The 23,464-nt window shown below is 51.3% G+C and overlaps 1 protein-coding gene across 3 annotated transcripts in view; it reads right to left on the bottom strand.

The window, feature by feature from the left end:
• Positions 1-8,646, bottom strand: part of TSPAN14 (tetraspanin 14) — a 57,144-nt gene extending 48,498 nt beyond the window's left edge. Inside the window, exon 1 of one of the 3 annotated variants that reach the window (XM_027062434.2) lies at positions 8,556-8,646. The gene's annotated coding sequence lies outside the window, so the exon portion shown is untranslated. Of the gene's footprint in view, positions 1-3,613; positions 8,491-8,555 lie in introns of those variants that run through there. The other 2 variants (XM_027062435.2, XM_027062433.2) reach the window with 2 other exon arrangements.
• Between the last annotated feature and the right edge of the window lie 14,818 nt (positions 8,647-23,464).

Genomic DNA, 23,464 nt, shown 5'->3' with positions numbered 1-23,464 from the left:
ACAATCCCTGAAGTTTGTGGCTGTCGCCACACACACACACACACACACACACTCACACATGGCACCTGTACCTCTCCCTGCATGCAGCTTCTGGCTTCTCCCTAGAACAAGGGGCTGAGGAGCAAAGTAGGGGAAGGGGTGCCAGCGTCTGTGATCCAGAAAGAGTAGCACCACCTCAGAGAACTCCCTGCTCACTACTCCGCCCCAGGTCCCCACATACATACAAGCTTTCCCAGGAAGACCAAGAGCAGGTTCTGACAAAGGCAGGAAGGAAACCAGAGGTTATTCCACAAGGAGGGCCACCTGTAGGCAGGTGCACTCTGCGGTGAGACCGTAAGCCCCCAAGCTTCAGGCCTGTGCCCGGAGGAGGCTGAACCGCAGGCATCCCAGGCCTCCAGCACGGACCCTTCTCCAGGGCCCTCCCCAGCCATCAGTGAGGCTCAAGATCCTAGTGGTACGAACCCATCCCAATTTTAGCAGTTAAAGAAAGCTATTTCAACAGATTTCTAGGCCTGGCCCAACTCCAAGTACAGGCTAAAAACAGTTTCTCCAAAATCCCAGCTCAAAACCCCAATCCCTTAGCTACTAAACCATATATTGTGTGTATATATATATATATATATATATATATATACGTATATATATATATATATACATATATATATATATATATATATATATATATATATATACCTTTCAGGAAATAGGAACTGCAAAATGGAGTCGTGAGATAGGTTTGTAGATTTATTCCTTACTAGAGGGATACATATATGTTGTTTAAAAGCCTCCTTTAACTGCATGTCAATAAATACTCCGCACTCAGAAGCGCTGATGTATTTCCTCCAAGTGATTTTCCCCCTGAGGAACAATATAATAACCATCCCAGTCTCTCCTGCTTCTGAAGGGTATGACACAATGCCTACTGGCCAGACCATTTGGGTGAGACCATCTGGAAGGCAGGGAGTGGTTCGTGAATGGAACTCTTTCTACCTAGCAGAACTAGGCCCCCACTCAGTGCCACCACACCCCCGGCCACCACAGCAAAGATCTCCTGTTGGCCTCAAGTTCACAGACTACCCAGGCCACAGAGAAAGAAGGCTGGAAAGAGGGCAAGTATGTATGTTTGGCTCCCCTATCCCATAAGACGCTCTCCAATGGCTGCTCAGTGTTCATCTGTAGCCCCCCAACCAGAGATTACAAATGAGATTTCACAACGAGCAGAATCAGGCTGGCACTTGGAGCCCTCAAACCTCAGCTGCTAGGAAACAAGTCCCCGCCCCTGTCGATGAGCCCGGAGCAACTCCTCGGCAGCTCTTTCCCCGAAATGCTAGAACCCTCCATCAGACCAAGACCAGCCTCTGCCAGACCTCTGCAACCATCTTCCTGCATGAGTGGGCAAGCACTGATGCTCAACAACCAAATCCTGCAGCATCTGCACTGGCACCTGCCCCACTACTTCACCTGTCTTCCCACAAGAAAGCGGTTCGGTTCAGGGCTACCCGCACCCAGAGGGGCCCTGGGCCACCTCTGCACCTGGGTACACACCACGCCCTCCTCCTGGCTCCCCAGGGAATGAAATCCCCACTGCTACCACCGCAGACTCTGTTGTCAACATGCCCCCTCAAAATGTATCCATATTTATACCATTACTTCTATTTCACGGGAAGAGGAGAGACATCGACTGTGGCAGGCAGAACGAGGAAACAGAGCCAGCTTCCGGCCTGGAGCCGTCAGGACGGAGGAAGGCCCCCGAACCCACAGCCAAGAGGTTTTCTTCACACACCCTTCTTACTCACAACAGCAGGTGGCCTCCTTCCTAAAAAGTTGGCTGTTGAGATAGAAGGTCCCCCAGGAGTAGAAGACGCACCAAACAAGCTCATCAGTGTGAGGACTGACCAAGTAGAGAGGAGGGGCAGAGAGAAAGCAAGGAGCGTCACACACGGTTGGCTGGTTGCAGGGACGGGAAGGCCTTAAACAGGGGAAGAAGGCTGGGGGGCTCCCACCCAGAAGCCCCCAGTACACAGCCCAGACAGGGAGAGGAGACCCGCCCCCCTTTCCCCCCCCCACCCCCCAGCAGCTCCCTGGGCCCAGCTCAGACAAATGAGGCAGCCCAGTCCCTAGGCCGAGAGGAGGGTGATGTACAAAGCTGTCAGACTGGTTTGCCCAGGATGGAGAGAGCAAGAAATACAAGGTACGGAGGCCAAGAAACAAGAGTCAAACAGGGAGGGTTGTCAGGGAGCCAAGGGGCTGTGGTCTGGCACCCAACAGGTCTGGCAACAGGAGACAGTAGGGGGGGCGGGGGCCCACAGGGAGCCCAGCTCCCGGGTCTACACTATTTCCTGGGTGCTCAGGGGCAGTCCAACAGGCTGAGAGGGAGGAGCCAGCAGTTGCTGAAAAAACTTGGTTTCTGGAAACAAGGAGAGCCACCGCTCCTGAGAAGTAAGTGGGAAGAGCAGGAAGCTCAGGCCGGGCAGGAACCGGGAGCCGGACCAGAGACCGCACGCGGGCTGCTGCAAGCCTCAAACACGGACACACAATCTCTCCTTGACCAGACTTAGGCTCTTCCGAGCCCTCCGCTCCTCCGCTCAGCCAGGTCCGGCCTGGGGCTTCCATCTCCGTCCAGTTTCAGCAAGAATCCCGCTGGGTCCGTCTGGCCAGAATCCCCTGCCCTCCGTGTCTGACCAGTTCCTCCTCTTCCAATAACCCTCAGGTAACAGCTGACCCCCTAGCCGGCCTTCAGCAGAATCCTGAGGTCTGTTAGCAAACCCCTAAGGCAGAAGTCCTTCTGTCTGCTGCAAGTCCTACATCAAGTCTGCTTTACTGTCTTAAAGTGTCAGAATAATTATTTCTTTAACAACATGGAGCTCCAAATCTTCCTGGTCCCCAAACGGGGGAACCACTCAGTCTGGGGCTGGGGCGGGCCTCCCCCACCAAGCTCCAGGGACAGGCCCCTCTGCCTGGCCTAGGGGTAAAGGCCTAAAATAAGACAGCCAATCTGCAGGCTGGTTAGACGTTAGGGAGGTCTCTTCACGGCAAAGGTCACTCAGTGGGCAACCAGAGCCTCTCCTCGGAGCAGTTGGCAGTGGCCGGGAGGCCCCAATCTGAAGCTGAGGTGGCTCTTTTCCTTATGGCCAACTTTCGGAGAAGCCCAGGTTTCCTCAGGCTCCCCGACGGGCTTCTGAAGCTTGAAGCACAACACCCTGTCTTGGGACCATGCATCCTGGCGCATGCTGTGGCCCTCGGGCCTCTCAGGCTTACCACTTGCCACTCAGACCTCGGGATGCAGAGGAAAGAGATTCAGAGGACACTTGGTTGATTCCAGCTGCTGCTAAGGACTCTCTCCTGGGTGTCACCACTAGGAATTCCTCAAAGCCTCTTTTTTTTTTTCAAAGCTCTCTGGGCCCTGCAGAGTAGCTTGGCACAGACACCAGCAGCGGGGACCCTCAGTCAGGGAAAACCCAGAGAGGTCACCAAACCTCTCTCCTCAGGCTCGAGCCCTGCCCGGTCCCTGTCCTGGTTCACCTCTCCCCCAACCCACAGCCCTGCGGGAAAGCCCAGCCTCAGCTCTGCCAAATTCCAGGAAACACAGTCTCAGGCAGCAACAGGAGCTCACCTCTTACCCAGGATCCCGGGGGCCGCTGTAGAGCCAACTGCCGTGACTCTTGCCACACAGCACAGGCTGACAGACCCCTAAGGAGAGAGGAGCCAGTCCCTCCAGTTACCTAGCTGATGGACGCCAGGATTCTAAGCCTTCTCTCTGGCTGCTCAGCAAGGGAAGCAGAACAGACAGACCTCAAGAAGTGAAGAGTTTAATCCCAGCCTGCCCAGGCCCACTTAAGCTCAGCTTACCAGGCCTCCAAGAGAAAAACCACAGCACAGCAGAGCCTGGCCCAGCCCCACCCAACCCCACCAAGCCCAAGAGCAGAGGAAGTGGGGTTCCCGGAACCAGCTGCTGGTGAGCACTCTGCTGAGCCCCAAACCAGAGTGTCAGGCCTAACATTCTGCTTCCCGGACCTGAAGTGCGCACTTGAGTTTTATAGTAACCCCATGAGAGACAGGAAGGGCAGATTCCTCCCTCATTACAGATGAGAACATCAAGTCCAGGAGGAGGAACAAAGAAAACAAAATCAAAGACGTGTCTACAGGGTCACTCAGCTACAAAGCAGATACAACCCGAAAGCTGGCCTCCCCACTGTCCACCCTACAGGCCGAACAAGGTTATTCGTCTTAATGCTTAACTGGCAGAGGCTCTGAACACTTCCTACCAACCAGGGCCTGTGCTGTTCCCACACAGGCATCTGCCCTTGTCTGAGCCAGAAAACATGCCGTGAGGGAGAAAATGGACGTAGAGACAAGTATGAGTATCCCACACAGATTCATGGAGGACACCGCTATAATGGAAGAGAAGACAAGCCAGTTGCCATTCACCTGGACCGAAGATTCACAGAGCACGGGTCTACGCAGTACCCTGGGAACTATGACGGCCAGCCAGGAGCAAGCCCGCTGTGGTAACCCACCATGACCTCTCCCTCTTTCCAGAGGTGGGAAAGCAGAGGCTCTGGAAAAGGAGGAAATAGGACGAAGGATAGTAAGTTAACCCAATGCAGAAGAACCTGAGGTCTCACGCCTCCACCAGTGTTTCCTGGCCCTGCTGGAAGTCACCAAAGAACAAGCAGGTGACAAAGCACAAAAGCAAGTTCCACAGTGTGGTGGGCTCTTTAACATCCTGCAAGGGCGACTTGAGTGGAAAACTGCAGGGAACAGAGGGGTTCGGCCCCCTTCAACAGGCCAGAGAATCACCCCAGCCCCACACCCAATCAAGCTTTTCTCCATGGGGTTCTGTCCCTTAGTAACTCACTACCTTTCCTTTCCCCACACCCGCAGGCCTACAAGCTCAGCCCCAGAGTCTCAGAGATGGAAGAGGAAGGTGAAGACCTAGAGGGGTGCCTCTACCTGCTCCTGTTTCTAGGAAAGGTGGTTGACCCTACTAGCCACATACAGGTAAAGCATGGGGAAGGCCAAGAACTCCATGGGCTGAACTCCAAGGGCTGGAGCAGGAGCCAACTTTCCGTCGCATAGACATTAACATCCCTCTTCAAAGGCCACTAGGACTGAGCAGCAGAAAACAAGGCTCATTAACCCAGGTCACAGTCCCTAGTACTGGGCTAAGAGCTGAATATATGCTTAGTAGAAATCATCCATGGCCTGGAACTCACTAGTCCTTGGGCCCACGAATGAATAAATGAAACCCAAGGAACCCAAGTCACTGGCGTGGGATCAGACCAGCAGGCTGCCTCTGCAGACTACCTCTTCCCACCCTAACACTCTTTCTTGTTCACCCTACCCCTGCCCTTCAAATGTGGCACTTCGATTCATCTTTAGCCTAAACAGTGCTTCTTTAATTCATGATCACTGTTTCTGGTGACACTCAGACCCAGGCCTTGGGAAGACATCACAGAGGAGGGCACCACGGTAGGCAGACGGTAAGCATTTAGTGCCACTCACCAAATGTTCCCAATCCCCTTCGCCACCCCACCTTGTAAGTATAAGTAGGCCCACGTGGCTGCTTTGGCCAGTGAAATGCCGCTTCCAGGTGGAAGTTTTAAGAGCCAGGGTGAGACTGGTCATGAGCTCTGTCCCCCTGTCCAAGGGACCAGGAATGTTCCAATTAATCAGCATGGGTTCCGCAGTGAGAACAGAAAGCAGATTTGGGACAGATGCGGTGCGAGCAATAAATAAACCTCTGCTGCTTTAAGCCTCTGAGATTTGGGGACTGTTACCACAGCAAACCCTGATCTATCTAGACAGATAGAGGCCATGACTCACGCCCCAATCTTCTCTGCATGGCAGTGCTGGTCGGCCCATTCGCTGGCCCAAGGGAGGCTGAAGCTACTTCACCCGTCACTCAACAGGAGTTCCGGGGTGCCTGCTACGTGCCTGGACCGATGAGATGCTTTCAGAAGCAGGGGATAAAAGGGCTGCTGCATTGAAGGACCTAGTAGCTCCACTACGGGCCAGGCTTGTGCAGTGTACTAACCAACTTTCATACGAAGGCACGGTCTACATTAGAAATGAGAAAACCTGCTCACACTGAGACTTTAGGCGAGTAGTCTGTGACCTCTCCAGAACAGTTTCCTCATCTGTCATATGGGGCGTATAACATTATCTATCATACTGTGTCGTGTCAAGGGTTAAATGAGTTCAAGCAAGTGAAGTGTTCAGGAAAGAGCTTGGCATCTGTGTCCACCAAGAGTAAGTCTCAGTAAACTCACCGTTACCACACTCTTAAACCGTGCACGGAATTGCTTGCAAACTTGTCCGTAACTTCCACTAGGTTTTACATCCAGCACAGGTTGCCCAGGACTGGCACAATGGCACTCTGTAGGCAAGGCCAAATAGAAAATAAGTCCAATCTCTGAGCACATGGTGACCCAAGTGGGGCCTTAGATAATGTTTCTGGAAGCCCAGAACTCCCTGGCTTCCACTATCACCATGATTTGCAGGGCGGAGTCCCCTCCCCTCCAACACAGGGCATGAGCTTTGTCCTCCCATCCTCAAATACGGGGAGGGAGGCACCCTCACCTGTCCTCAGAGATGAGCACAGCTGCCCAGTTGGTAAAGGAGGGAACTTCCCTGGGCAGCCCACCCTCTGCAGCCCCTTCCCCCCCATGCCTTTTCTTCCTAAAGGAGCCACCTCCAGAAGCACCAGTGGGCTTGCACTCCCGCTTGCCTGAATAATAATGCTGCCTAAGGGGAGACCAAGTACAAATCAATAAAACACCACTGAGCACCGACCACCTATGTCCAGGCTGGGCTGTAAGACCACACAGGGCCTACGGTCTCTCAGGGAGTTGTGAGCCTGGAACAGTGCCTGCAAACAGCACCGGGCACGTCTGGCACCCCACAGACTCTCCATCATGCTTTGTTAAATGACCTGAAAGTCACATTTGATGGTCCAAGCGGAGCAGTTCAAAGATGTGGGGATGGAGAGAGCAAGAAATTCTCCAGCTGAAGGTGGGAACAAAGTGCGATGCAGCAGGAGAGGAGGGGAAAATCCCTCTGGTGGCCTGTCTCCCAGACCCTAGGGATCATCGGACTGGGACAAAGTTTGGAGACAGTTGAGAGAGGAGCTAGAAGGGTACATGGGGCCAAGATGGAAGAGTATGTGCTGCATTCTGAGGGTCCCAGGAGGATCTCTGGAAGGAAGGAAGGGTGCCTCTGCCAACCACTGGGCTAGTTGAATGTCGAAGGGATAAAGGGGTGCTGGGTGGGCTCTGGCGGCCTAGACCCCAGGTTTCCCTTCACAAATAGGGAAGGGTGGCCCAAGCACTCAGCAGACACTAACTTCCCCTTCTTTGAGGTCAAAGGGTAGTTGGAAGGCTAGTTTTGAGGCTTTGGCAGGCAGCTACACCCACTCCTATCAGCCCCAGCCACCCCCATCCGGGAAGGAAGACCTCTAGGGAGCAGATCACTGGAGTGAGCACACCAGCAGAGGCTCCAGTGTAACGCCCTGCACTGGTGTCTCAGCATGACTTGATGCCCCCCAGACACCAGCACCCCGGGACAGTCGCTCAGCTTGTACACACACACAGCCGCACTCATCGCCGCTGGCAGCCAGAGGCCACTGCCAGTACTGGGGCCATCGCCTTCCCCCTGACTCCCCACAGCAGGGAGCGCTTCTAGCAGACCAACTTCACACGTGTGCCGCAGGTTCCCCTCCCAACACACACACACACACACACACACACACACGCGCGCGCACTTCCTATCCAGCCGCATAATCACCCCTACACACACATACACACTTTCCACCCACCCGCACCACCACCCCTCCCCAGCAGGAGGAGCGGCGCGAGACCAGCCAACTCCACCGAAGCTCCAGTTAGGTCAGGAGTTCGGCTCTGCTCCCAAGCACAACCTCCAACGACGAACGCGGAGAAGCTGGGTCACCACCTACTCAAACTCGGGCCGCCCCAAACCCGTGCAGGGCAGAGTGAGGCGCACCGCCCGGGTGAGCGACTCGGTACACACCCACCGCGGGGCAGGGGAGGGGACGGCCCTCCCGGGTCTGCACCCATCCTCTACCCTCGGCCTGAGCCGAAGGGAGTGCCCCTCCCTGGGTTCGTTACAGGGGACAGGAGGCAGAGCCCCTAAAGGCGGCGGTCCAGCCCCCCTCTCCCCGAGCTCTGCCACCCCCGCGCGACTCCGGCGCGCACCCGTCCGGGAACGCGGACAGGGCGAGGGCTATTGAAGCCCCAGCGCCAGGCTGGTCGCCCGCTGGGGCTCTCACTCCGCCCGGGGCCGGAGTTCGGCTTAGCGGGGTCCGGGCCAAGGCCTCCAGCCCCTCGCGGGAGATCTGGGCAGACAAAGCCAGCGCCGCCCGTGGGGCCGCCTCCGGGACAAGGGCGAGGAAGCCGGAGGGGCCGAGCCCGAACCTGGGGATCAGTCCCAGTCCCCAGAGGGCCCTCGGGGGGCGGGAGGGGGGGGTCGGCCTCAGACAATGAGCGGGGCAGGGCCCGACGCTCTAGCGGGGGGAGGCTCCGCGCTCCACTCACCCGGGCGCGGCAGCGGCGGCGGCGGCGGCGGTGGCGGCAGCGGCGGCGGCGGCGGCGGCGGCGGCGGCGGCGGCGGCAGGGGCAGCGGCTCGGCCGGGCTCGGCCGAGGAAGTTAGAGCAAGTTCGGAGGCGCGGGGTGGGAGGGCGCGACTCGGGCCATCCGAGCGATGGGGGCGGGGCGCGGAGGGGCGGGGCCGGGGGCGCGGCGCCGGGCGGCAGCAGAGAAAAAAGCGCCGCTTCCCTGCGCGGTGCAGTGCCGCCCGCGCTCCTCGGGCCCGCCCCGGCTCCGCCCCGGCCCCCGGAGGGCCCCGCCCACAGCCCCGCCCCACCCGGCCCCCGCTCGCCCCTCCCCCAGGCCGCCCGGCCTTTCCGCCCGCGCTGCCCGAGCGGCGGTGGGGCCTGGTCACCCGACTTCCCCATTGTCCCATTTTGGGGCCACCGCGAGCGCCCCACCAAGGTGTGCTGCGTCGGCGCCCCCTGCCTTACCTCCTATTGGGCTGGCCCTGAGCTCGGGAGAAACCCGCGTGGTGGGGGCCGAGGGGAGGCAACATCTCTCAAGGGGGGTAGGGGGGTGACCGTGTAGTGGTGAGCGCAGGATTAAGAAAAATGGCCGTATTGAAAATAGGCGGGGCGCCTGGCTGGCTCAGTCCGCAGAGCATGCGACTCTTGATCTTGGGGTCGTGACTTCAAGCCCCACGTTGTGCATAGAGCTTACTTAAAAGAAAGAAAGAAAATAGGAGGCGCTCCTGCCTGGCTTGGGAGACTGCAGGGGGCGGGGAACTTGAAGAGAAGGGTAGTAAGTTAACATTTTGCAATTCTTTGCACACTGGGCAGCAAAGACCTGCTCCTTCTAGTCTTGGTGCTAAAAATACCAAGCTTTCTTTGGACCGCTTGCTGAGATTTGTTACTCAGTTCTGTCCCGGGGAGATGGCTGAGCGCGGTCTTGAGGAAGGAGGCCGACTCCAGGGATGAATTGCAGGGGGGTGGTACTAGAAAGGCTGCCCTCCATGGTCTCCTCCCACCTCTCTGAAATGAGGCACAGGCACGCTAGTGATTCTTAAAGTCATCCAAATGGAAGAGGGCTAGGTGGGCAACAGGAAAGTCACATCTCTCAAAACTGGGCCAGGGAACTAGGTAAACCACATTTTAATACAAGCAAATCAACAGGTTGAGTCCTATTTAAGGAGGAGATCTTGCAACGGAGACGGTTCAGTCCATTCCAGGTTTTTTTTATCAAGGGGGAGACAAGCCTGCTTGTGACATCCCAGGCAGCTCAGGGACATCTTTGGGGAATCTGTCCATTCAGTCACCTTTAAGCAGATAGTGAGTGCCTAATCGAGTACCTGTGCAGGCCCTATTTGATGCTGAGGGTACAGCAGTAAAGAGACAGCTGAGGCCTCCTGCTCCATAAAGCTTACTTTTAGTGGGAAGGACAATTGCAAGTTGAGATAAATGCTGAAACAAAAGCAAGGAGCTGGGATAGAGAATAGGAGTCACTTTGTGTCCTTGAGGAAGAGTTGTTGAAGTCAAATGAGTGAGGGGACAGCCTGGGGAAAAGCCAGGCTGACACATTCCAGGTTGAGAGCAGTATGTACTGAGGCCCTGAAAAAGGTAAACTGTGGACAAAAGTAAGCTCTGGACATGTGAAGGAACTGAAAGAAAACCATATGGCCAGAACAGCAAGCCTGGGAAGGAGGATAGGAAATCCTCCTTCCCAGGCTTGCTGTTCTGGCCATATGGTTTTCCTTCACCCCCAAGTTGGGAGGTGGGCAGGGCATGTGAGGCTGTGTCTAGGGATGGAGGCCTTTTATTAAACCATTGAAGGGTTTTATGAGGAAGTCTAACACGGTCTGATTTACAGCTGCATGAAGAATACATTGGGTGGGTGGCAGGCAGAAATAAAAGCGCGGAGACAATGAGACTGTTGTGGCAGCCCAGGCCAAAGATAATGGTGGTTTGGACCGAATTGTGGCCACACTAAGATGAGTAGTTGAGAGAAGCTATTTTGGACGTGGACTCAACAGGATACGTTGGTAGGACTAATGGGGGCCGGGGGCAGGGGAGGAAAGGGAGAAACCAAAGATGACTTTTAAGTTTATGGCTGGAGTAAGCCAGTGGACAGTGTCTCATTGATTGGAGGTAGCCTGAAGGAAAGGACTACGGCTCAGGGAGAAGCATCAAGAATTCTGTTTTAGCCATGCTGGGTTTGAGATGCCGGTCAGAGATCAATTCACTGGTCAAGTCATTCGGAGGGAGGCCTGGGCCGGAGGTGGGGTTTGGGAGGCATCATCTTAAAGTCGATAAAGGCTGTGGGATCTGAGGAAGTCACCTAGAGTGAACAGGTAGTTGCAGAAGAGAGGGTTCAAGAGGCACCCAGAAGAGTCGAAAGAGCCAGAGCAGGAAAGAAGACAGAGAGGCTGAGGAGGCCAGAGGAGAACCAGGAGACTGCTACAGCCCAGAGACGAAGCAAGGAAAGAGTTTCTAGAACAGACTGGTCAGCTATGTTAGACGCTACCTAGAACTCAGATAAGATGAGGACAGGGAAGGATCCACTGACTCTGGCAACACAAAGGTTATTGGTAAATGTGATAAGGAGAGTGTTCATGGAATGGTGGGATGGGAGCCAAACCACTATCATGTTTGGGCAGCTTGTCTAACAGGGAACAAGAGACCGAGGAGGGGTCTCGAAACGGGTGTGGAATCACAGGAGGCTTTGGCAGAGATTGCTAGATGACCCTAAGAGCCATTCTCCCCCTGGCTACATGGCTCCCCAGAATAAAAGCAAGTTTCTCGGACTCCTTTGCAGCTAGGTATGGCCACATGACTTAGTTCCGGCCCACAGTCAGTGAGTGGAGGCATCCATATGCAACACCTGAGAACCGGCTTTAAAAGGAAGTCGTGCTCCCTCCTCAGCCCTTGTTCTTTCCTGCTCAGTGGATTACCTAAATATCCCGCTGGAGCTCAAGCAACCATGCCAGACTTTGGAGTGGAAGGCACGTGCCGAGGATGTTAGTGCAACAAGATAGAATAAATCTGGGTTCCTCATGTTTAGGGAGCCACCCTACTTTCTCTGGAATACCTGCCTCTTGACTTTGTCTATCAAAGAAAGAAATTTCTGTCCTGCTAAATCCTGTGTTTCCGGATGCTTGTAGCCATGTCTGGTTTTAACTTTTATTAGAATACAGAGGGGTTTGTTGAAATGTACAAGTTACCAGAGCACATTTACAGAGGGATAGGAGTGATCCAGGACAGAAGGCAGGCGCAAGGATTCTGAAGAAAGGGAGATGGGATGTGGGCACTGATGGAGAGGACACCCCTGATGGAGGGATACCTCCACCATTATTGAGTGGGGGCTGGAGGCAGAGATGTTTCCAGTAAAGTTGGTATTGGAAAGATAGTCATTCACACTGATGATACCTGCCGAGTTCTGGACGTGAAGGAGGTGTGAGCTTAGAACGAGGAGAAGGGGAGGGCAAAGCTACCATTATGTACCACGGACTGGTGGGGGTCCTGCCAGCCCAAGCAGCCTCCGGGAGACTGCTCTCTTGTGGACCAGTTGGTCACACTGCAGCAGGGTATGTATGAAGAGGGTGAAGGACATGTCCACAGAGCCACCGTGGCCTCCACCAACCCCCACTGGGCCTCGCTTGACAGTTACATATGCCATTCCCAGCTGCCATGTGAAACCCACCGAGCTTTACCTGACCCATTTTTATAGCAATATGGGTAGCTTCAGCGCATCAGGGATACTCAAAGCAGAGCAGGCCCATTTTATCGTCCTTTTTTAAAAAATAAAAAGAAGGGGCACTTGGGTGGTTCAGTCGGTTGAACGTCTGGCTTCAGCTCAGGTCTTGATCTCACGGTTCATGAGTTCGAGCCCCTCATTGGACTTTTCTGCTGTCAGCACAGAGCCCGCTTCGGATCCTCTGCCCCCTCTCTCTCTGCCCCTCCCCCACTTGCATTCTGCCGCTCAAAAATAAACATTTTTAAAAAGTCTTTTAAAAAATAAAACAAAATAAAAAATAAAGAGATGGACAGCCCCAACTCGTAAAAGGACTGGCTGTATTGTAGTCAGTGACTTCGTTTCCAGGCCAATCCCTGCAGCTGTAATTACCAAGTATACAGCTGAATTATAGTGCAGACTGCAAGCCTGGGGTATGGATTATGGGAACAAAAACCAGTACGGGGCGAAGGGGGGGGTTAGAAAAAGAAGCTGAGAGTTTCTTCCCCTTTTCCTGGAGCTGTAGTTGGCTGTAAGTAAAATTTTCAATGGCAGAGCGTGGTCTCTATTGTCCTCTGATGTCTTCCTTACCCTTCTGTTTGGTCCAGTTCCGATTTCGGTCCCAGTGCTGCGTTTGCTCATCCTGGGCTCCACGCTGCCATACCTCTGTGTACAGGCCAAAGGGTGGGTAATAGGGAGGAAGGAGCTCGAATAGAAGAGGGACTTGGTGGGGCATCTGGATGGCTCAGTTGGTTAAAGGTCTGGCTTTGGCTCAGGTGATGAGCCACGGTTTGTTGGTTTGAGCCCCATGTCAGGCTCTGAGCTGACAGCCTGGAGCCTGCTTCAGATTCTGTGTCTTCCTCTCTCTCTCTGCCCCTCCCCTACGTAAGCTCACTCTCACGCTCTCGCTCTCTCTCTCAAAAATAAATAAACATTTAAACATTTTTTAAAACTATAAAAAAAGAAGGGCTTGGTGTTTGAGCTCTCCCTATTCTCAGCCTCTTGATGTTGAGCAAAATGCATCTCCAAACCTTAGATTTCTTTTTTGTAAAGTCAAGAGAATTGTAAAACCCACCTCATGAGCTTATAGTAAGAATCAAATGAAATAATGTTTATAAAACATCTGTAGGCTGTAAGGAACTCTGTTAGCTGAAAATGATGTGTTATTAAGGCCAGACTACTGAGAATCTTCACGTTAGCATGGTTTTGATGGAAAGAAGAAAATCCCACTCGAACTAGCTTAGGCCTAAGGAGCAGAGATTACTGGGAGGATACTCAGGTCGCTCACAGAATCAAAAACAGAACTTGAAACCAGAGTGACTCTGGAAACTGGAGGCTGATCCTGTGGGTTGTGCAGACTGGGAGCCCCTCCAACCCAGTCTGTTTCTCCTAGTGCTCAGTTTACATATCTCCAACACGACTCTACACCTAGAGGTTGGTATGAACTAATCCCCAGAAACTTTAACTAGTCCAGTTCTGGTCATATGCCCACTCCTGGACCCATCAGTGTAGTGAAGGAGGGAAGATTCCATACTTGGACCAGGTCTGGGTCAAATGCACATCCCTGTGGTCTGTGCAGCAACATCTATATGCCAAAGAAAAGATGGTGTGTGTGAGATGTACCTCACACAATGCCTGGCGGAGTTTTGTGTGGCTGGTATTCCTTAGGCCATAAGCAGTCCCCCCAGGTTTTACGCAGAATAGTAACATTGTTATATCTGAGCTTTAGGAGGGTCCCTCCGAAGGTAGGTGTTGGAAGAATGCGTTGGAGAGAGCAAGATTGGAGCAAAGAACAGACGGGAAGGACACTATTACAGTGGTTCAGGAAGTTGACAATGTGGTAATGGGAAGAGGTGACCAGGTTGAAAGTACATGCAGGAGGTAGAACTGAGGGGTGACTGGATGGGAAGATGAGAAACAGACATCGTCTTCTGGCTTCATAGATAGGCATGCTGTTCACTGAGAAGGAATCTGGGTGACCCTGCGTGTGTGTGGTGACAGGTGACGACCTGGACGTCTTCCCTTGAAGTGTCCCAGGACAGAGGCAAGAGGTCCAATTTGCTGTTTAGGGTTTAGGAGAGACATCTAAGCAGAAGCTGTAAATGTGGGCACTGTTTTGGGGTGTTTTTTTTAACGTTTTATTTATTTTTGAGACAGGGAGAGACAAAGCATGAACGGGGGAGGGTCAGAGAGAGAGAGAGACACACAGAATCTGAAACAGGCTCCAGGTTCTGAGCAGTAAGCACAGAGCCCGACGCGGGGCTCGAACTCACGGACAGTGAGAGATCGTGACCTGAGCTGAAGTCGGATGCTTAACCGACTGAGCCACCCAGGCGCCCCTTGGGGTGTTTTTTAACACTTTTTTTTTATCGTTTATTTATTTTGAGAGAGAGAGAGAGAGAGCACACAAGCAGGAGAGGGGCAGAGAGAGAGAATCCCAAGCAGGCTTTGTGCCGTTAGTACAGAGCCCGATGCAGGGCTTGAACTCACAAACCACAGCTGATCTTATGACATGGGTCATGAGATCAGGACCTGAGCTAAAAACCAAGAGCAAGAGGCTCAACTGACTGAGCCACCCAGGCACCCCTTGGGTTTTAATTAGAGCCTGTGTTCAGCTCCTGTAACAGCAACCCAATTACATTGCTTTAACTGAGTGTGTTTTGTTGATGTTTGGTGCTGTACTTGTTGAAAAACTCTGATGAAAAACGTAATGAAAAGTCTAAAGGTAAGCAGGGCGAGGCCGTTCAGAGTTCCACAGTGCCTTCAGGTCCCAGGTCCTCTCTGTAGGTCTGCTCTAGCTCGCCTTCCTGAGGAAGCCATCATCCGCAGCTTGTGGTCACACGTTGGCTGTTCCAGCTCTACTCCCCACACGCATTCCAGACAGGCAGAAGTTACAGCACCTTGTTAGAAAAGCAAAACTTTCCCAGAAATCCCCACAGACCCCTGCTGATGTGATGGCTCCTTGACCGAGTCTGGTCACGTGGCAAGCCTTAGCTCCAAGGGAGGCGGAGAAATGTAATTTTTAAAAATTAAGTTCCCAAGCCTGTTTGAAAGAAAGGAGAGGAGAATGGGTAGTGACAAAGCAGCACAGGGATGGTGGCTAAAACCATGGCGGTAGAGGAAATTATCCTGGGACTGGGAGATGAGAAGGGAAAAGACCAAGGCAGAATCCCCATGAACACAAATTTGGAAGAGATTAAGAGGAAGAGGACAGGGATCAAGGAGACTGAAAGAGCGGCCGGTGGGGTAAGAGCAGTGTCAGAAGGGTGGTGTGTGTATGGGGCGCCGGGTGGCTCAGTCGGTTAAGTGCCAGACTTCAGCTCAGGTCATGATCTCACCGTCCCAGAGTCTGAGCCCCGCATCCAGCTCTGTGCCGACAGCTCAGAGCCTGGAGCCTGCTTCGGGTTCTGTGTCTCCCTCTCTCTCTGCCCCTCCCCTGCTTGCACTCTGTCAGTTTCTCTCAAAAATAAATAAACATTAAAAAAGTTTAAAAAAAAAAAAGAAGGGGGTGGTGTGTGGAAGTCAAGGGAAACGAATGTTTCAGGAAGGAAGGAGGGATCCCCAGTTTCGAGTGGTTGGCCTGTCACCCAATGCCTGCTGTGTTGGTTCCAGAACAATCTATTTTAAAGAATCTGCAAACTTCCAAGGGCCTCTTGCTTCTATTTGCATCTGCAGCCTCAGCCATGGGCCCCCTGCCCTCCGATTGTGTCTCCTACAAGACTGTAGAGATTTGTGGTAGGAACTCACGTGTGAACATGAGGGTCTGACTTGTGTGGTGGAGCACACTTTAATGATTGAGGCTGAGGCCATGTTATCTGTGCTGGTGATTGGCTTTCTCACCTCGTTCATCCCATCCATAAACTGAGGGTAGGAGAGAGGGGAAGGTTGTTCAGTAGATGACCTCCCAGTGCCCTTCCAGCCCTGCCTGTGTGCCACCCATACTGTAATTACTTCAGATGGGAGAAGATAATTTTGCCAAAGAGGAAGTCCCCAGATGTGGCCAGATGAGACATCGGTGGGGTTGGGGGGGGGGGGGAGGACAGATCCGAGAGGTTAAGACAAGGACCCGTAAGACTGCCTTGGCTCAACCCGCAGCTCTGTCCCTGAAAGCATGGAAATAAGGGATAGACACAGAAGTGAAAGTCACCTGATGGTGTAGAAGCGTTCCTTCTGGAATAATCTCACGTGAACTGGTCTTCATGAAGGTGCGCATTTATAAAACAAATGTGCAAAGTAGTCTCAGAGAGTCACTTCAGCCCGTAAGTGGTTGAACCAGAACCACTGGCTTTATGTCCAATCTTCCACCCAAGACTGTGCCCCTGGAGAGTCATAAACATGGGGATTTGAGCAGGGGCGGGGGGGGGGGGGGGGCTGTGCTTAGGCCCTGCCCACCCCGCTCCCCACAGAGGACAGGGAGAGAGAGGCACCCACACACACACACCTGCAGCAAAGCAGAGCATAGGTGGATGCAGCAGGCATCATGGGTGCCTCTCCTGGTCCCTCTCACAGCCCTGGTGAGCTTCTGCTGGTCCCATGGGAGACCCTTGCTGTCCCTGGGGAGTTTTGCTGGGCAGCTCCTGCTATGTGCGTACACTGCCATCTAGGGGCAGCCGGCTGAACTCAGTTTACCAAGCCACTGCTTGAGTGTGCATGTGTTGGGGGAGGAAAGGAGGGCTTTTGGGTCTGTGATGTCACCTTCCTCCCTGGAGCTTTCGTTCTCTTGGCTCTCCAATTTACCCACCCAGGAAAGACCATGTATTGCACTATTGCACACCCAACTCCTTGGAGTATCCTGATCTCCCTGCCCTGTAAGTGTCGCCGCTCTCCCCAGACTCTGTGCTAAGCTCCGCCCCCCCTTACCTCCCCAGGCTCTGTGAGGTCCTAGCCACTCCTGTGTCTTTAGACATCTTCTGTGCACTGGCCACACTTCATGTTTCTCATCAGTCTTGCTCTCTCTCCTGAGCTCCCACAGCAATCTAGAATGAAAATCTGATCCTGTCAGCTCTCTCCCCTAAACCATGAGAGGCTCTTTTCACTGAATGTTCTACAGAGGCTGGCCAGGTCTGGTCACTGACCAGACCACATCTCAGACCACAGGCCAACCTCACGCTCATTGACCAGCCTGCCACCTCTAGTATAATGGTGGCCACACAGGCCACCCTTCAGGATCAGGTGTTGAAATCTGAGAGCTCAGGAAGCAATTGCCCCTGGCACAAGGAAGCTGCCTCACGCGGGGATCTAGGACCCAAGGCTCTCCAAAGTCCCCTTGCCTCATTTCCGGACAACTGATGAGTGACTCCAGCCCCTGCCTCCCCGTGGGGTCTGTTGAGGCCTCCCTTGGAATGGCCTCACAGTTCGTTTTCTTCCGGCACCCCATCCTGCTTCCCCTCACTTTCTGCACACAAATCTCTGAATCCACTTCTGTGTCCTGTGTGCTTGGCCTCCACACATGCCATCACGTCAGCTCAGGAGATCTTCCGCCCATTCCCTTCACCTGTGTGAAGAACGTGTGGGAGGGGGGGGCGGGGAGGGTGGGGGGAGGAGAAAACCACTCGGGCCAGTCCCCTAGCCAGGTTCTTCAGGACAGGCCTGCGGGTGTATCCACATCACCGACTCCCAGAGCATCATTCCCACTCTAACACTGCTGTCCCACCTTGTTTCCACTGCTGCAGCTGCTTCTGGCCAGCTGGTCCCCAACTTGCTCAGGGCTCCTGCCCGGCTTCTGCCCTCTGCCTCCTCTGTGAGTCTTTGGTGTTTGCCCCCACATTCGGGTGCCCCGGCGCGTTGCTGATCGCTTGGCTCAGATGCCACCACCCACAACCTTCCTTGGGCAGAACTTTTGTGCCAGTCTTGTAGATATGTCTGGCCGGCCCGTGAGGTCCTGACTTAGAGTCTGGGACCCACCCCAGGTCCAGTCAGTGTGCCCAGGATGGACGGTTTGCGGCACAGAGATGTGGCGAGGCGCCTCCCACGGGAGGGTAGCATGCCAGCTCTCTGAGATGCCCAGGAGAGGGCAGTGATGGGTGGCACACAGGATGTCTACTCCGTCTGCTGCTGGGAGTGCTGACTACAGATAATAAAGTAAAACAAATTTAGCTCCGTGCATTAGCATTTTGTAACCAGTCTTAGTATGAGGATGCAGATCCGGTTTTTGTGACTGCCGTATCCTTACTCGTTGATATTTAAAGGCAGTTGAAACATTTATGAGACTCTGAATCGTTAGAATTAGGAAGGGTATATAATTGATTACATGCAATGTTTAAGTGTTCGGGGAAATCTATCTTGTTGAAGTGATAAAAATTCAGCGTATTAATTGTAGGGAGAATACAGGCATACCTCGGCTCGGGCTTTGCTCTGTGATGTTTTGTAGATGTCGCACTTTTTACAGACTGAAGGTTTGCATCAGCCCTGCACCGAGCAAGTCTGTCACTGGCATTTTTCCGACAGCCTTTGTGCCCTCGGGTCTCTGTGTTACATTTGGTAATTCTCACAGTATTTCAGACTTTTCCATTATTATCCTATTTGTTATACGGATCTGTGATCAGCGATCTTCGACATCCCAATGTAATTGTGTGGGGCGCCACGAAGCAAGCCCATACACGACCACGAAATCAGTTGATACATGTTGTGTGGCTTCTAACTGCTCCACTGACTGGACGTCCCCCCCGTCTCTTTGCCTCTCCTCAGGTCTCCCTGTTCCCTGAGACACAACAATACTGAAATTAGGCCAATTAATAAACCCTACAGTGGCCCCTACCTATTCAAATGAAAGGAAGGGTTTGTCGATGCAACAAATTGCATTGTTGTCTTATTTTAAGAAATCGCCACAGGGGCACCTGGGTGGCTCAGTCAGTTAAGGGACTGACTTCAGCTCAGGTCATGATCTCACAGTTGGTGAGTTTGAGCCCTGCATTGGGCTCTGTCCTGAGAGTTCAGAGTCTGGAGCCTGCTTCGGATTCTGTCTCTGGCTCTCTCTGCTCCTCCCCTACTCTCTCTCTCTCTCTCTCTCTCTCTCTCTCTCTCTCTCTTTCTCAAATATAAATAAACATTAAAAAAAAAAGATTGGGGCAAAAAAAAAAAAAAAAAAGAAATCGCCATCGCCCCAGGCTTAGCAACCACCACCCTAATCAGCTGAGCCATAAACACAGAGGCGGCCCTCAACCAGCAAGATTACAACTAGCTGGAAGCTCAAATGATAATAAAGTATTTTTTAAAATAATTGTTTTAATTCTCAATAAAATGAGGATCTTTTCAATTCCATGCATTCTTTGTTTTTATGTTTATTTATTTATTTTGAGAGAGAGAGAGAGAGAGAGAGAGAGAGAGAGAGAGGGAGAGACAGTACAAGTCGAAGAGGGACAGAGAGAGAGGAGAGAGAGAGAATCCCAAGCAGACTCCACCCTGTCAGTGCAGAGCCCAACGTGGGGCTCGAACCCACAAAGCCGTGAGATCATGACCCGAACCGAAACGAAGAGTCAGAAGCTTAACTGACTGAGCCACCCAGGCACGCCATAAAGTATTTTTTGATTAAAGTACATACATTGTTTTTTTTAGACGTAATGTTATTACACCCCTAATAGACTTAAATAATAGACTATAGTGTAAACGTAACTTTTATATGGGAAACCAAAAAATTCTTTTGACTTGCTTTGTTGTGATGTTAGCTTTACTGCAGTAGTATGGAACCAAACCCACAGCATCTCTGAGCTGAGCCTACATGTCAGCATTTAGAGAAACGCTGTGGCAATTTTCCTACATTGCACATTAGACAGGTGTAGAGTTAGACATGTTTCTCTTTGTGCACAGAGCCCCTTGGGCATTAAAGAACCGCTGTGGGGAGCCCCAGGGGGTGCTGGGACCCAGTCAAGGGAGCCAGACCTGCACTGTCTGTGCACCAGGGGATGGGAGGGTGTCTGTCCTGTGCTGTGCCACCTGGTCCACCTGGGGCCAGTGGGAGGGGGTGGCCCCAAGCACTTGGTGGAGGGGTTGACCACCCCTGCAGCCCTCACCCCATGCAAGCCTGAAGTTTGCTCCAATGTTCTCTTGAGTCATGAAGGCTGAGGGGGAGATGAGAGCCAGATAAAGGCAGCTGTGACCTGTGCCTGGCAGAAGGTTCAAAAGCTCCTTGCTTCAAAGGGCAAGTGGCCCCGCCTACCCTAGAAGCTGGCTGTGTCTCTGGGCCCAGCTCCCCAACCCCTCCAGTTCAAAGGGTGCTGGTCTCCTCCTCCTTCTGTGTAAGAGCAGCTCTGGGGAAGAGCTTGGCAGCAGAATTGGCCTTCTCTCCCCCAAGCAAGCCTAGCACCATCATAAGGAAGGCTTGATGCCAACTGGGTCTGCTGGCAAAAGAGCAGCTCTCACACGTGTTTATCTGAATTTGCATTCCTCCCCAGGCCTCTGCCCATGCAAACCAATGGGCTTCCCCTGCTCCTCAAACCATACGAATTCTGTACAGTTTGATGTGGCCCGAGTTTCACACCACATCTAGAACCCTCTCTGAGTGGGTGAGGGTGAGGGTGCAAAAACTTCTGGTCACTGAGCCAGCTGTTGAGATTTACCACGTACATAGGGTAGTGCTGTTTTGAGTACTTTGTTTAAAATGTTTACATGCATTTACATGGAACAAATCAGCGTTTAAAGGGGATATTTTCCTGCCATCTGTATCCCCAGCCACCAGTACCCTGTTCCTAGAGAAATACTCTTACCAGTTTTTCAAGTCTTTTCCTGTCGATATGTTATGGCAGACACTGCTAGTTGAACCCTCAAATCCATTACATTTTCTTTTTTTAGAGATAGAATCACCAATGTTTAACAGGGTATAAAGCCATCCATGAGAAAGGCTACATTTCCCAGCCACCCTTGTAGTTATGTGTGGCCCTAAGACCTGGCCAATGGGATGTAAGCAAAAGTGATGTGTACCTCTCTCAGGTTATATCTTTTTTTTTCTAAGTTTTGTGTATTTAAGTAATCTCTGAACCCAACATGGGGCTCGAACTCATGACCCCAAGATCGAGATTTGCATGTTCCTCTGAATGAGCCAGCCAGGCGCCCCCTTCCAGATTATATCTTATTGGAAAGAAGTATGTTTAGCATTTGACAAAATTCAACATTCCTTCATGATAAAAACTCTCAACAAATTAGGTTTAGAAGGACTGTTCCTCAACGTAATAAAGGCCATATATGACAAGCTTACAGCTAACGTCATACTCAATGGTGTAAAGTTAAAGGCCTTTCCTCTAAGATCAGGAACAAGACAAGGATGCCACTCTCACCATTTCTTTTTCTTTTTTTTTATTAAAAAAATTTTTTTTAACGTTTATTTATTTTTGAGACAGAGAGAGACAGAGCATGAATGGGGGAGGGGCAGAGAGAGAGGGAGACACAGAATCGGAAGCAGGCTCCAGGCTCTGAGCCATCACCCAGAGCCCGACGCGGGGCTCGAACTCACGGACCGCGAGATCGTGACCTGAGCTGAAGTCGGAGGCTTAACCGACTGAGCCACCCAGGCGCCCCTGACCATTTCTATTCAGCATAGTACTGGAAGCCCTAGCCATAACAATTAGGTAAGAAAAAGAAATAAAACACATGCAAATCAGAAAGGAAGAAGTAAAATTATCTTTGCAGATGACGTGATATAAAAAAACATAGACTCCACCAAAAACTACAAGGACTAATAAATGAATTTAGTAACCCCGCAGATACAATATCATGCAGAAAAGGGAAAAAATACCACTCAGATTATCAGAATCATGAATAAAATAAGAGCCATTATTATAAACTTTTCAGACATAAAGGGATGATAATAGAAAAAAGAAAGCAATCCCATTTATAGTGGCATCAAAAAACAATAAAATATTTAAGAATAAATTTAACCAAGGAGGCAAAAGACCTGTACACTGAAAACTATAAGACACTGATGAAAGATTGAAGACACAAATAAACGGAAAGGTATCCCATGTTCTTATATTGGGAGAATAAATATTGTGAAAATGTCCATGCTACCCAAAGCGATCTACAGGTTCATTGAAATCCCTACCAAAACTCCAATGATATTTTTCACAGATATAGATAAAACTATCCTAAAACGTGTATGAAACCACAAAAGACCCTGAATAGCCAAAGCAATCCTAAGGAAAACGAACAAAGCTGGAGGCATCACACTTCTTGATTTCAAGCTATATTACAAAGATATAGTGATCAAAATAGGATAGTACTGACATGAAAAACAGGCATATAGACAAGTATAACAGAATGGAGAGCATATGACATGCTGATCTATTTGGGAGTTTTTTTTAATAGATTTTTTTTTTCTGTCAAATTGAGGAAGTTCCCTTCTATGACTATTTACTGAGGGTTTTTATCATGAGTGGGTTTTGGATTTTGTCGAGTGCCTTTTCTCTATCTATTGATATGATTATGTAACTTTTTTTCTTTAACCTGTTGTGATGGATTACATGAACTGATTTTTGAATGTTGAACCACCTTATATACCCAGGATAAATCCCACTTGTCTGTGGTGTATACTTCTTTGTATACATTGTTGGATTGAATTTGCTCATTTTTAAGCATTTTTGCATTTATGTTCATGAGAGATATTCATTTATCCTTTTCGTTTATTTATTTATTTATTTATTTATTTATTTGTTTATTTATTTTTGAGACAGAGAGAGACAGAGCATGAACGGGGGAGGGTCAGACAGAGAGGGAGACACAGAAACTGAAACAGGCTCCAGGCTCTGAGCAGTCAGCACGGAGCCTGACGCGAGGCTCGAACTCACGGACCGCGAGACCATGACCTGAGCCAAAGTCGGACACTTAATCCGCTGAGCCACCCAGGCGCCCCCATTTATCCTGTTCTTGTACTGTATTTATCTGGTTTTGGTATTAGGTTAATGCTGGCCTCATAGAACGAGTTAGGAAGTATTCACTCTGTTTCTATCTTCTGAAAGAGATTTTAGAGTTGGTATATTTCTTCTTTAAATGTTTGGTAAAAATCACCAGTGAACCCATCTGAACCTTGTGTGTTTTAGAAGACTATTAACTATCAAATCAGTTTCTGTAACAGACATAGGCCTATTCAAATGGTCTATTTTTTTCTCGTGTGTCTCTTATGGAAATTGTTCATTTTGTGTAGGTTATCACATTTGCAGGTACAGAGTTGTTCACAGTATTCCCTTATTATCCTCTTCAC

The sequence above is a fragment of the Acinonyx jubatus genome, chromosome D2 (assembly GCF_027475565.1).
Source record: "Acinonyx jubatus isolate Ajub_Pintada_27869175 chromosome D2, VMU_Ajub_asm_v1.0, whole genome shotgun sequence".
Taxonomy (NCBI): Eukaryota; Metazoa; Chordata; class Mammalia; order Carnivora; family Felidae; genus Acinonyx; species Acinonyx jubatus.
The sequence above is the reverse complement of the archived record's forward strand: the minus strand, read 5'-3'. Positions and strand labels throughout refer to the sequence as shown.